We start from the raw sequence: 15036 nt of genomic DNA on the forward strand, positions 1-15036 counted from the left end.
AGCGTTCGAAATGTGGTGTTATAGGCGGATGATGAGGATATCGTGGGTAGAAAAGGTTAGAAATGAAGAGGTATTGGAAAGAATAGGAGAACAGAGGACTCTATGGAAGTCAAAAAAAACTAGGCGAGATAGGTTGGTAGGACACCTTCTCAGGCATGAAGGTCTAGTCAGAGACATATTAGAGGAAGAAACAGGAGTGAGGAGAGGTAGAGGTAGACCTAGATTAGATTACTCTTCACAAATAGTTCTAGTTTTAGGGAAATGCGAAGTATAGCTCAGGATAGGAAAGAGTCCTAAGACTAGTTGGACGCGTACCTCCAACGTGTCCAACCAGTCTTAGGACTGATGACCTTATGATGATGATGATGATGATCTTTTTCATATGAGACAACAAAATAATTAATTTAATCTGAAAAGTGTTAATTTATTAGAAACAAATGTAGAATTAAGAATGTTATTTCCAAAGCTCTCACATAACTTACTTAATTTACATACATAACTCAAAATAGCAAGAAAATTTTGATAATCCATTTCCAAATTAATAAAGAAGTAAATTATACATCCACTCTGCTGAACTTCAGTATTTCTATTATCGCTAGGTACATAAATTGCCTTTTTATACCTTTGCAATGCTTCAAAAACTCAGAAGACAATTGCTTTTTACAGATTTTTATCAACACGAAAATCTTGGTATTTTCACAAACCAAGACGATAATGTCTAGCTACACGATAAAAATTATTAAAAACTGGTACGAATACTGAGAATTTGTGATACCTAATATTAGTATGCGGCAAACGTGATTGTGTCTAATATAGAAGAAAACATTTTTGCCGTCCACCACATTATAACAAGGACCATCAAAAATATTACTCATAACAAATTAAAATGAAAACAAAAATGAGGAAAGCAGTTTATAAAAATTAGTAAATCCGCTTTACAGTGTAGGTCATTTATAACGATGTTCAAAAATAAAAATCGTAATTAACAACAGATACCTAGAAGATTTTTTATTACCTAACGCGCTCATTAAAAAGTTATGAAGTCAATTAGAATCTAAAGAAAAATATGAAGGTCGTTTTGGAAAAATACAAGTATTAAGTTAATCGGAAATACAAAATATTTACTTATATATTATAACACGAATCCTCACCTTAATTAACTACAAGATCCTCCAAAATGAAAAGAACACCATGACAAAAAACGAGACAACTTGCTCTTTCAGTTGCTATAAAATGAACACTCGTCCACTGTTAATTATCTTCAATTTGTAAAAATAGAGAAGAAAAAATAATAAACTATACAATTAAACAATTAAAACATGAAATACAATACTTAAAATATGCACCGAAAAGCAAGTAAAATTATGAATTTTAAAAATGGCGACGTATCGTCGCATTTAATACAAAATGGCAAGATCAGGCAAAATGAAAAAGATGTATAGAGTTCATAGATAGAATAAGTAATTCTGTCAATTATGCGATGGACAGTAGATAACTGCGAAAGGAAGAAACTATAGAGCATAGATGAAAAAGTATATCAAGTCTACATTAATTATTTTACGTTTAAATTAAACATCAACATTGCGGTAATTTAAAATTTAATTTAAAAAAAAAAATATGACCTTACCGTCTGTTCTTAATATAAGTATATTGAAAGAGTAATATCGAAAATATTAAGAAAAAGTAAATAATCGAAAAACCCAGCATGCATATCGTGATCAGCAAAATTAATTGATTACATATCGATATTTGCATGGCACATAACAATTATTTATTGCTCTGAATTTTTAATTTCTTACCTACTTAAAACTGATGAGACGACACTTCGCTTGGCGGCCAAAAAAGTTTAACATGACCGAACTTGAAGCCTTAAAGGCACGAAGCTTGTGTTTTGTGTAACTTTTTTCTTTCGCGTCATACAGCAGCCCGCCAACTTTGAATTTGAACACCTCCACCTTTTCTATCTCACCTTAATTAATTGTAGAACGTAACGTTCCAAAGTTCACAGGTGTAAAAAGCAAACCAACTGCAGGAGAAACACCTTGTAGCAGAGAATTTATTTCGGTGGAATTCAAATAAATATCCAGTTGCTATCACTCATCGGTTGAAAGTTAACTGCACAATGTTGTAAGGCGAAGACGAAAACAGCAAACCAAGAATATAATCCACATGAAACCACACCCATGTAAACATTGGTTGTTTCAGTAGGACCAAACTGAACTTATTTCTTAGACAATCTGCAGAAATGGACGAAAAAAATATATTAATTGCACTATTAATTAAGGAAAGAACAAAACAATCTAAAAAGAAACACCAAACAGCAAGCAAAATAGCTGAATTAAAATAAAATGGCGACAAGTCGATTTACATCATGACATCACTAAATGTCAATCATAGATGTACGTTGCACGGTGCCAATTTATGATGCGTACAATAGACATATAAAGAGATTAAATACCGTTAGATATACGTTAGTTCGAGTAGCGCCAAACTGAACTCATTTGTTGGACTCTGCAGAAATGGACGAAAAAAATTTATTAATTGCACTATTAATTAAGGAAAGAACAAAACAATCTAAAAAGAAACACCAAACAGCAACCAAAATAGCTGAATTAAAATAAAATGGCGACACGTCGATTTACATCATGACATCACTAAATGTCAATCATAGATGTACGTTGCACGATGCCAATTTATGATGCGTACAATAGACATATAGAGATTAAATACCGTTAGATACACGTTAACCTCGATTTAAACAGTGAATCATAGATAATTGGTAAGACCAATAACCCATAAGATTAATTAAGCCTTTTAATATTGTCGTACAATCTCACCTTAATTAAGTAACTGCAGAAAGTAGCGTTCTAAAGTCCATAAGTGCAATGAGCAAGCCAAGTCCAAGAGGAATACCACTGCAGGCATTCTGTTGTTTCAGTCATCTCCAAATTAATTTCCACTTAACTCCTACTCCATAANGCACAGAATTTCTTCATTTATTGTGAGACAAATTAAATTATATTTATCTTGTGAGCGAAATAAATGTCAATATTATCCAGAAAGAAGGTGTTGTCGAAGTTCTCTCAATAAATTAGTGTATAGGTAACTAAATGTTTTTTATTTACACTTTCGATTTAGTTTAGAATTCAAAAATGTAAAAATATGCAGATGGTGTTACATTCAAAATAAGAAAGTTGATGGTCACATCCGGTATGAAAATATATGCAACTTGGAAAGAGCACATCCGATTATGTCGGAAGTCAAATTTTAGCCATTTAGTTGCAGTTATTTGTTTTAAATACGTATAAGATAGGCTTTTAAAGAATCATTCTGATTTTGTATAATACAGTGGCGTAGCGTGAATTTAGTTAGGGTCCGAGCATTCGACATTCATTGTTATATTGGCTATAAAATTTTTCCGTTTTTACGATTAGATACAAGACAGCTTTTCTCAAATTGTTAGACAAAAATCTTGGTAATTTTGTCAACCAAGACGGTAATGTCTTGCTGCATGGTACAAATTATTAGTATCTCGTATAAAAACCAAGAAATAGAAATATCTGACATTACTCTGCGGCGGATCTGATTCTTTCACGCCGACAGGAGCCCGTGACCCCCCTTTGAACCACCCCCACGCTGCGCCACTGGTATAATAAGTGGCGTGAATTTACAACGAGGTACAATTACTTTTACTTTACTTTTCACTTTATCTAACAATCTCAAATTAAACAAAACATTTTGCGCTATTTCTTAAAAATCACTTTTATTACGAATTTCAAAAGGACATTTATTAATAAATAAATGTTCAACTTTAACGGCAGTTCACATTTTAAAATGAACTACATTTTGTTTTTTTACACGTTACATACACTACTTCGTGGTAATTGCCCCTAACTACCCCAATGAATGAAACAGAAAACGGACGGCAAAGAAACGCAACACTTGGTGATAAATAAAACAAATCGATTAAAATCAACTTAGAGAAGCAACATCCTTTAAACAGATAAAAAAAACTGTTAAGTTGCCTTTATTGAATGTTTTGATGCAATAGCTGTTATTAATTTGTTTTGAAACAAAAAAAAAAGTGAAAACATATGAAACTACCATAAAACAAGTAACTTATTAAGCCGCGTTTACACTACGTAGCAAAACCTACTATGTTAAATTTAGCAAAATTTATGTAACATCTGCTAACAGTTAGAAAAATTACTTATATATAGCAAATCGTGCTACATATAACATTTAGCAATAGACATATAACATTTACTGCAAGTAAAAAATGGCTGTTTTAAATGCTATACATTTAGCAAAACTTCTGCATTTAAAGTAGGTAAAGATCAAAGAAACACGTGCTATATATAGCTTTTGCTATATGCTGCAATGTTTTATGCACATTTTTCGTCTGGCATCTGCTACAAGTACCATTTTCAGTCACTTATCGCAGTCGCGCTGAATTTTGTAATATGTAGCATGTAGAATTCACGTCACTAATCATACATAACATTTGCTATATGTAACATACACCATTTGCTATATGTAACATACACCATTTGCTACATGTAACATATAGGAGGGGTAAAAAGTTCCCAACTAAAATGTTATACAACGTTTGCCACATAGTGTAAACCCAATTTTATAGAAACATTTAAATCAGCACTTTTTTTAAATAAATTTAAAAATACAATACTTTCGTTTGGTAAATTTGGCCGCACCTGTAATAGAATCCGACAGAATCGAAGCTTTTCTGAATAATAATTTAATAAATTTGGATCTTCAGTGGCGGATCTTGAACATTGGGGGACTTGATGCAGGTTTTCGAAAAAAAAAATTAAAAAATGAATTAAAAATTCCTTATCATCGTCATCATAAGATCGTCAGTCCCAAGACTGGTTGGACATGCACCACCACTGTTTCCTATCCTGAGCTAATCTTCGCATTTCCCTAAAACTAGAACAACCTACATCCTTAACTATTTGCGAACAGTAATCTAATATAGGTCTACCTCTACCCCTCTAATATGTCTCTGTCTAGACCTTCATGCATGAAAAGATGTCCTTCCAACCTATCTCGCCTATTTCTTATTGACCTCAAAGGAGTCCTCTGTTCTCATATTCTTTCTAACACCTCTTCATTTCTAACCTTCTCTATCTACGGTATCCTCATCATTTGCCTGTAAAATTCCTAAATTACCGAAAATTTCAGGGAACTCGGATTATGATCAAATCCGGATTGGACTTTTCGTAATACGGTCATCTAATCAGTTCCTGATCAGAGTACAGTACTCTATCCGTTGATCTGATCACCTGATCAGGAACTGATTAGCGTACAGTATCCTTTCCTTCGATCCGTCTATCTGATCAGTTCCTGATCAAAGTACAGTAGCCTATCCCTTGATCAATCATCTAATCAGTTCCTTATCAGAATCTAATACTAGGAATCTTATTACAGTTTCGGTATGTTGTTTAAAGCAAAATTGTATCCGACGTTCTGAACTGGATCATAATACAGAATTTAGTTTTTTATNCTGTTAAGACAGCAGGTAAAAGTTGGTCTGTGTTCTGTCGGAGCTGCCTACGACGCGCTGATGAGATCCAAAAAGATCGATATCGCGATCCGCGTCTGGCAGTTTCGACAGAATACAGACCACTTCGAATTATTTTAAAATAGTAATATTTATTTAATGCCAAATTAATATGTAAAAACAAAATTAATCTTGATCCTTTGAAAGGATCCGATATGGATCCTTCGGCGGGATTGGGCATGGATCTGTTGAATGGACCGACCATAGATTTTTGAAATGGATTCAGCATGAATTTTTGAAAAACGGATCCAGCATGGATCTTTGAAACACGTTTGGTATAGATCTTTTTAACAGATCCTGTGCGGATCATATAGGTATGGCGTGAAGATTTTTAATTATATCCGGATCAGGAACCCTGATTTATCCGTGATCAATCATCAGGCAATCCTGATCCGGATCGGACCCCATACTGAACTTATTTCCAGTCGAGTATGCAGAGTGCACCGCTTGCACCTCCTTATTAAATCCGCCTTCAGTTGAAGTACTGTTAAGAGCAAAATTTTGATCATCCAAACTTAAAACTTAGTTAAAAAGGACTCGAAATGAAGAATAATTTCTTTCGATTTTCCAACAATCCATTCTTCAAAACACATGCCACTTCAGAATACTTTGCCATTATACAAACCCAAATTGGCTTGAACCACTGCACTGTAAAAACCTAAATTTTGCGGGACCAAATTTGAAAATCGAATAATAAGGACCCAAAGTGATGAATGAAACACTTACATTTACTTCATAACACACCAGTGGCGTAACGTGAATTTCTGCCATTCACGGCAATGCCTAAACTTGACGCCCTTCCTGTTTTCACAATTATGTATGACCTTTTATTTAAATTAGTCGGGAGTGTAGTAAAAATATGTAGACAAATCTTATATTTTTAGTTTAGCCTCTGAGGAGATAAGTAATGTTAATATTAGCGTAAATTAAAAATGTATGTGATTATTCACAAATGCTTTCCTTACAGACATATAGATACATACACTAGTGTACATGTTCGATACTATTTGATTCAAAACCAAGACAATAGCAAGCAAGGGTGCGTTCAGTGTAACATGAAATCCACATGGCCAACCACACAATATAAAATAATAAACAAATATTTTTCAAGAAATTCCCAAATTCACTTTCTCCAATCTTTTTGTTTGAACAGAGAGACGAATGTTAAGAGTTTTCCTTCAGATTATGTTGTTATTACTACTCATCCTACTTTTCCAAATTATTTAGCAATGTTTCAGAATACGTTGAAAATTACGATTTGGATTTTTCGAATTTATTACTAAAACGTCTCTATAACTGAGAGATTAAAAATTTTCAGCATTTACTCTATCCTGGTTTTTCGCGTGGATAAAAGTCGGGTCGCTTCTGTGCAAAAGAATTTATTTGATCTTTTTCATTTTAATCTATACATCGAAGACGCCATCAACATCATTAAAGACAGTACAACTGTAGGGATAGATGTGCAAGGGCAAAAGATAAGTATGCTTAGATTTGCAGATGATATAGCAGTATTAACATCTAGCAAGGAGGACCTAGAGATAGCTTTAAATAAAATGGAAGCGGTACTGACAGATCAGTACTGTATGAAAATAAATAAAAGTAAAACTAAAATACTGGTATGCAAGGGAAGAAAAAGTAGGGAAAGAGCGAATATNCTACAATTATTCGGTGCAATAAAATATTTTCTAACTTTCACTAACCTTTGTACAACTTATTGCTTGTTTTACTTGACAAAAACATAACACAAGCAATATGAATATGTAAAGGACAACTGGATATTATATATACATATGTTAAGAATTAATTATGTCTTATTTCTACTTCCTCGGTTGTTGACGAACGCGTTAATTTCAATGATGTATGGATTTATATTCCAGTAAAAATTATAAAGAACAATAAGTCACACAACACCCTTCAAAAATTTGAAAACTCATTCAGGATATCTTTTAGAAGTATTGTTTGAAATTATAACATAATATATTAAAAAAGAGTAATTACTTAGCTGCTTCTTCTTTAAATTTTATGATAGTACTTTGAGTATTAACCAGTGCAAAATATGTGTATTAATAAAATGTACTACTACAGCTTACAAATAGACTGTGACAAACGGACAATCGTATGGACCGTGAGTGACCCCTGTAAGAGGTTCCGTTTTACTTTTATGATGTATAGATATATGAAGTAATATAGACAGTCAGGGTTATGAGATTATTGGACAATTATTGGATGAAATTTCACAAAAACTTTTAAATAGCGTCTAGTGATGAGTAAAATTGGTCTTCGTATTAAAAATAAGACCGAACGAAAAATATCAAGACTAAAACCAAGACCGAACGAATAAGACAAAGACTAAAACCATGACCAAACGAACAAGACAAAGACTAAAACCAAGACCGAATATGCATGCCAAAGATCAAATACGCAAGACTAAACAAAAATTATTATTTAAAAAGTTTAACTACTTATTTGAAACTTCAATATATTCTTTTTTGGAACAAAAAATTTTTNTGAATTGCTAATGGTACGATAAGTGGTGATTTGACAGGTGCCGATATCAATTTGGAACTTGAACATTGAACCCAGAAAACAATATCGATTCAATATTTTACATTATCCATTTCCAAGGAATTTAGAATTTTTTGGACTCTCTTCAGTTAAAGAATTAGAAGACATTCATGGAATGTCTCTTTATCCCCCTTTTAAGCTTCTAATACCATCAACGGCCAATGTGAGCAACTTTCATTCATCATTTTACACAATGTTTGATCGATGACACTAGCAAAACTTTTAGCGGCAAATATATATTTTGCATTTTACAAATAGAAAATACGTTTGGAAAAGTATTTGAAATAAAATACAAAATGCTTTTCTCAAAAAGGTATTTAAATGCAAGATAAAAATATGTATTTTTTATTTTGTATTTGCATTTGCAATGCAAGTATTTCTAATAAATCACATCTCTGCTATCGACACTATTTTCTTTAAAAGTCATGACAAGGGCGCGTGTATGATGGAAAATTATTGTAACGGTAAATGGAAAAATTTGTACCACCAAGATGAAGCTACAAGATCGAATAAGCAAGACTAAGAACCATACGACTGGTAAGACTCATCGCTAATAGCGTTAGGCTTCTCGATTTTAGTTTTAATGGAAAAAGGTTACAGATTTTGGAAAACCGACCCCAACGATGAGCGCTACTATAGAAGACAGAATAAAAGACGGAAGGAAATTTTGTGCGAGAAGAAAAATCTTTGAACAATCTTTGCTACATACGTTAAAATAATCTACCTGCTTCCAATTCATATCTACTACATAATATAAAACTCGTTGTGTTATCTAATAAGATTATGTGCACATTTTTCTTATAAATTACTATATTCTTTAGTCTATGGTCCTAATTAAACATCATTTGTATGAATTTAAATGCAAAATTGAAGGTATCCCGACTTAAGCAAATTCGACTTTCGCGGTTATCGCTCGGTCCCACTTATTCCGTAAGTTCGGGGTATTATCTACTGTCCACTCTGTATTGAATGTACTATTAGCATATGGCACTTTATAATACCGACTATGTAGTAGAATCCGTCAAATACAATGGGTATCTGCCGCAGGGCAGAACGGTCAATAAGGAATAAAACTTGGAAGTTATGCGCAATTTGCGCGAAGCAACCGCCAAAACCGCCTGGATTTGTGGAAGAACAAAAATTGGCTGCAGTCACCGTAGCTGAAGAGACCCATGAAAGGACAACGCTACGCTACAACTGAGGAGATAAGGACGATATCGAACGAGGAGCTGAACAAGATCACAAAAAATGATTTATTGAAGTGCTTCGAGGATTGGAAAAAACGTTGGAACAAGTGTTTAATATCCGGTGGGGATTACTTTGAAGGGGAGGGACAAAATAGATATTCATGAATAAATAAATTATTTTTGAAAAAACACAAAACTTTTTGAACAGACCTTGTATAATGTTTGTACTGTCTTACTACCGACTCTTATGTATGATCCTACGATGACTAAATATTGGTCTTTAACATGCTTAACACGTCAAAATATTGGTGATTTACTTATAATCAGTTTTAGTTTTTATGTTGTTTTATTTTTATGTTTTAAATATCCTATTATCAGCTCTCTCAGCTGCAAAAGATTACGCTACAAGCTTAGCTACCGACTCTAGAATCACTTATAAAGAGTAACTTATCTTACCTGATGGATAATGTACATAGTGCCCAGGTATTAGTTAGTAGTTTCCAAAAATGAAATCTGGGTGTCTTCCATAATTAATGTGAATAAACGAGAAACAACGCGCGAATCGCTGTCTTTTCGTTGACCGTATAACAACTTAACTGAAGAACTTGTGATAATGGTTGCGAAGTTATTCGAAGCTGACGCATGAGCCTTGCTAATCACTGATAAGTAACACCGAACCACCGATATCCACATCTTCTCTTGTGTCTGTTAAAAAAAAAATAAACATTCAAAATAATAGGCGAGTTTAGTTTTTCTCTTGGATAAAATAGAAATCATCTTAGCGTTGCGAATTATTTTCAGCATATTTTGAAAGAATATGTTTCTCTCAAAAACTCGATTATTAACTGATCCTGCACCTACTTATTGTCTTTTTTACTCTCATTATAGGAACTACCCGATATAGATCGAAATTTCGAATTAGACCTTATCAACTCGCCAAAGCTTATTTGAATTAACAAATTGCAGAACAACTTTAGTTTGGTAGATTCAATAAATTACCAATTAATAATTTATGTTCTTTATTTTTATAGCAGTTTAGTTATCTAAATATCGAAAGAGTCGAGGTGCTTGTCCAATCAGTCTTAGGACTAATGGCCTATGATTTATTTTCCCTAATTTTATGGACGGAAGCGGAGGATTCACTCCTGGATCATCATCATAACGTCGTCAGTCCCAAGACTGGTTAGACACGTACCTCCTATCCTGAGCTAATCTTCTCATTTCCCTAAAACTAAAACAACCCATATCCTTAACTATTTACGAACAGTAATCTAATTTCCTGGGTAAGAAATACCATTTACTTTTTACTAGGAAAGGACTTTATTATTATCCTTCCCCTGGTTTCCACCCTCTCCTTCGGCTCGAGTGGAAATTCACACTCAGGAGGGAATGCCCTACTTTCATTATCCATTGATATTTACTATCAATACCTTTACTATTTTTTGACCTATGAATAAATCCAAAATGGTTCTTGTTAGCCTTTCATCACAACCAACTGAAAATTGCCTTTAAGCAATAGTTAATAGAGTATAGAACATATTTTTGATATTTAAAGCAGCTTTCGAAAACACTATTTTACTAACCATGCTGTGCCGAAATAACTGTTATTGTTTTGTTTTTGTGTCTAAATATTTTTTCTAATTTTTCCATTCCAAATAATATTTCATTTCAAATAATATTTCATTTCGAATATTATTTCACTTCAAATATTATTTCAATTCTTTTCAACTTCTTATCTTGTAAATACTTTGGTTTCCTTTCAATCTAAACTCTATTGTTCTTTCAATCACTTTTACCTGGAAATCCAACTTCAACCATACCTGCATGCACTCCCATACTAATATCTGGTTTTACCCTTAATTGCTTTCTCTTGAATTCTGTACTGTCTAATTCTATGTATTCCTATAAACTAGTGTTTTCACCCTCTCTCTCACTACTTTTCCTTCTAGAACCTTCTATCAAATCTACTAACAACCCTATCCTATAAATACCCTCCAAAAATTCTTATCGTCGTACGGACGGCTGGGTGTCTTTTGAAGATTTCCCCTCTTCCACGAAAACATAAAAAAAAAAAAAAATCTTATCGAAAGTCTCTCGCCTACCGCTAGCACCATTCGTAAGTGCTTCTATTATTCTATTATTATTCTCTACATTGTTTTCATTTTTGTTGTTATCTTTGTTATTATTACTGTTTTGTTATCTTGCTCTTTTTGTCACTTTGTTCTTATATGTCTGTTGCATTTTTCCTGTGCCTTTTTGTTATTTGTGTTTTCGTTGTTATTGTTATAAATTGTTATTCGTTATTACTAGTGTTTTCTTGGTACTCGTATAATTTATCCACCAAAAGACACTAATGCATATCACATTTTAGCGAAGTCTTCAAGAAGAAAAGAATTATAAAAGGCCCTTTTAAGTTATGGTAATGTTGGATAAAAAATTAAATCGTACAAATTAAAATTTTATACCTATTCTGGTAAGTAAATTTATATTCAATTGCTTGTGAATGTACTTCACAAGCATATTAATTACTGCTTAAATTTGCATGCAATTTTGAGGTACATGCTTAATCAGAATTTATTTCCAAGGTTTTCAACTTTCTTTAAAGTTGCTGATGATATTTTAGGTAGTATTATTACCTCGAGTTTCTGATAGATATTAAATAGTTTTTAAAGATTTTCCGACTGATACTTCCAGATAGTTATCAGTCTGCCTTTCACATCGGAATTTCATTGAATTTCAAAATTTTGTCTTACTTCAGGAATAGGTGTATTGGTAAATATTAATGGTATCTATAATTAAATATTACTGATATAATCATATTCAATAGGTTCGGCAATTTTTACGTGAAAGCAAAAGAAAATTACCTATTATGAATTCAGCAATAGAAATTATGCGGTTGTTTGTCACATTGTGAAACATGTTAATTAAACTAAATATGAATTAGAAACAAAACAATTGTTAGTTTCACAAATTTCTAATTCTGACTTGAAATTTTGTCACAAAATTTTGTTTGTGATTTGATTGGTATTTTTTTCAAATCCATATTTTCAGCAATTTAGCAATAATTTAATATACACCGAGCGCACGATTCCTTTTTAATTAAATTTCAAAATTATTTTACTTCCATCTACGGATAAATTAATTTCAAAGTCCTTTTTATGGTCAAATAAATTACATGTATAGTGGAATTCGTTTATTATGACTACGCCTATATTGACCAACCAATATGAAGTAATTGCAGTGTTAAGTTTGGTTTACATATTAAATTCTTTATAGGAAAGTTTGGATATAATGACTCCGTTTAAAATGACATATCGTTTATTAAGACGAATTCTCAAGAAACGATATCCAACTATAGTGACCCAAATGATTAATAATAATAATTTCACTTATTTTTCTGACCCTTCCCACTCCTGCTCCTGCATTATTTATTTCTCATGTAAAAAATGACAAAATATGTTATGTATATTGATATTACAATTCAACGTTCTTTCCGTTTTTCTGTTAATAAATATACCAAAATAGAAAGTTGTTTATTTTCTAAGACTATGCATTGTATGATGCTCGCTTAGTATGACGTATTTGTCATTTTCCTTCGATGTCATTATAAGCGGATTCTACTATAATAGCGAGTTCGAATACAAACGACCACGAAGTAACGATTCAGCTTTGTGGNTTTGTATATAGTATATAATTAGTGTCCATACCAAATAAACTTAGTGCACCGATGACGTGTCGTCTTTTGTTTTTATATCACTTTCTACCCTCCAGTAGCATACTTTCTTAACAACATCCAATAAATTGATTGGTAAAGTAACGGAAAAGTAACGATTTTATACTTAACCAGTCGTAATTCGTCCAAATTTCGACGATACCTTTGTCGGTAGTATAGCACATGGCACATTTTTTCTGTTAATAAATATATACAATTTGTAGTTCTTCTATCTATTAAACTAAATATCTAACCAAAATAGAAAGTTGTTTATTTTCTAAGACTATGCATTGTATGATGCTCGCTTAGTATGACGTATTTGTCATTTTCCTTCGATGTCATTATAAGCGGATTCTACTATAATAGCGAGTTCGAATACAAACGACCACGAAGTAACGATTCAGCTTTGTGGGGTGACAATAAAATAGTACTTACAGTTCGGATTCTTAACATATTATTCTGTAATATTTTCAATTATTAGCCCATTGAATAATTAAAACCAGCGTATTATTTCTATTAACAATTTTAGATGATCATTTAGAAAATTATATTGTGTGAATATCAGGGACAATGGAAAAACTTACAGAATATTGAAATAAAGGCGAAAACATAAATTTTTTGAATGTGCTATAAATGCACCACATATTTCTTGTTTTATAAATAAACCTTACGCGATCTCGTAACAGCTCTCAATAATTTTCATTTCTTTCTTTAGTTTGTTTTGAAAACTGATGTCTTTATAAAGCTTTCACCATTTGTAATGAATATGTACTTACTTTGTTTATATTCTAAAAATTTGAAAATGGGAATCATCCCCAATTTTCTACCCTTATACATATATTTTCTTAAAATTTAAAGACAAGACCTGTTCAACAAAGAAAAAAGAATCAACAATCGATGCACACAATCGGCAAAGACGTCACCTAAGATAAAACCTCTTTAAACTGTAAAAATTTTTTCTAAATTTTCGAAAACCTTTTCGAACAATGTACTTTAATTTCCGAAACTTTACAATTTATAATTAATAGGTACAAGTACTGTTTTTTAAAATTAAACATTGTAACTGTATAAATAACTTATTGTATACGTTTGTACGATATAATTGTAACCTTGGTTATAAGTGACGCCATTAGTTCCTTTGCGTATGGGACAATTACCCTGGCTACATAAGATAAAAACTTTTTCTAAACGAACTTCAACATAATATATGCTCATAATAATGTAAAAAAAAGTTACGATTGGCAAATGTTTCTTAAAAGGCCTTGAACAATTGAAAACTTATTGTCGGGAAAGGCACCATATACGTAGTAGGTACATTCTATTCAACGCGGATATTATGCATCAAAATACAGCGCCTACTGTTTTCCTTCTTTTGTTGTACCTGGTAGGAAAGTACATGCAAAATTTGTTCCACGAAACCCAGACTCGTCGACCGGTATGTTTACCTACCTACTTCCCTTATCAACCCGTCCGACAAGTTTCACCGTTACCAACAACAACCCCTACATGAGGCATATTTCGAAAACTAAATTTTATTCAATTCTTTTAATATTTTTCTTTTTTTCATTAACTGGTTTTTTGTCTAGACATCTATTTCCTTTTTTTATTTTCTATTTATTTCTTTACTTATTTCCCGCACTATAAATTCTATCTTTCTTTCAATTTCTGTTTTCTCTTCTAGTTATCGTACAGACTTGCTCTTTTTTTTTAATCCTAGGTTTTCGAGTATGCCACGTTCGTTCCCAGCATCATTTTTTTCATTTTTTTTCCCTAAGTACCCGTTATCTCACATTCGTTCATTCTTTAACCAATTTTACCCCACTTCATCACCCCACCTTCAACCCCTCTACATTCCACCCCTTTTCATTACCTCAGGTTGGTATAAATACTGGTCCCAGCGCAATCAAAAACCATCTCTGACATTCCACCCACCAGCGGCAAGGGAGAGAGAGATCCTAACCTCCGAGCTACTAATCATCCTCTATTTTTTT

General features: G+C 32.4%; 1 long non-coding RNA gene across 5 annotated transcripts in view; it reads right to left on the reverse strand.

Moving 5' to 3' along the window:
• The window catches only part of LOC108742523, a 75424-nt gene that overhangs the window by 2992 nt on the left and 57396 nt on the right, over nt 1-15036 (reverse strand). The window contains exons 3-5 of one of the 5 annotated variants that reach the window (XR_003231871.1): nt 9790-10038; nt 1804-1960; nt 1152-1226 (exon numbers count right to left, since the gene is read on the reverse strand). This is a non-coding gene — a long non-coding RNA (uncharacterized LOC108742523). Of the gene's footprint in view, nt 1-1151; nt 1260-1799; nt 1961-9789; nt 10039-15036 lie in introns of all 5 variants that reach the window. The other 4 variants (XR_003231868.1, XR_003231869.1, XR_003231866.1 and 1 more) reach the window with 4 other exon arrangements.

Source organism: Agrilus planipennis, unplaced genomic scaffold, assembly GCF_000699045.2.
Source record: "Agrilus planipennis isolate EAB-ADULT unplaced genomic scaffold, Apla_2.0 scaffold358, whole genome shotgun sequence".
Classification (NCBI taxonomy): Eukaryota; Metazoa; Arthropoda; class Insecta; order Coleoptera; family Buprestidae; genus Agrilus; species Agrilus planipennis.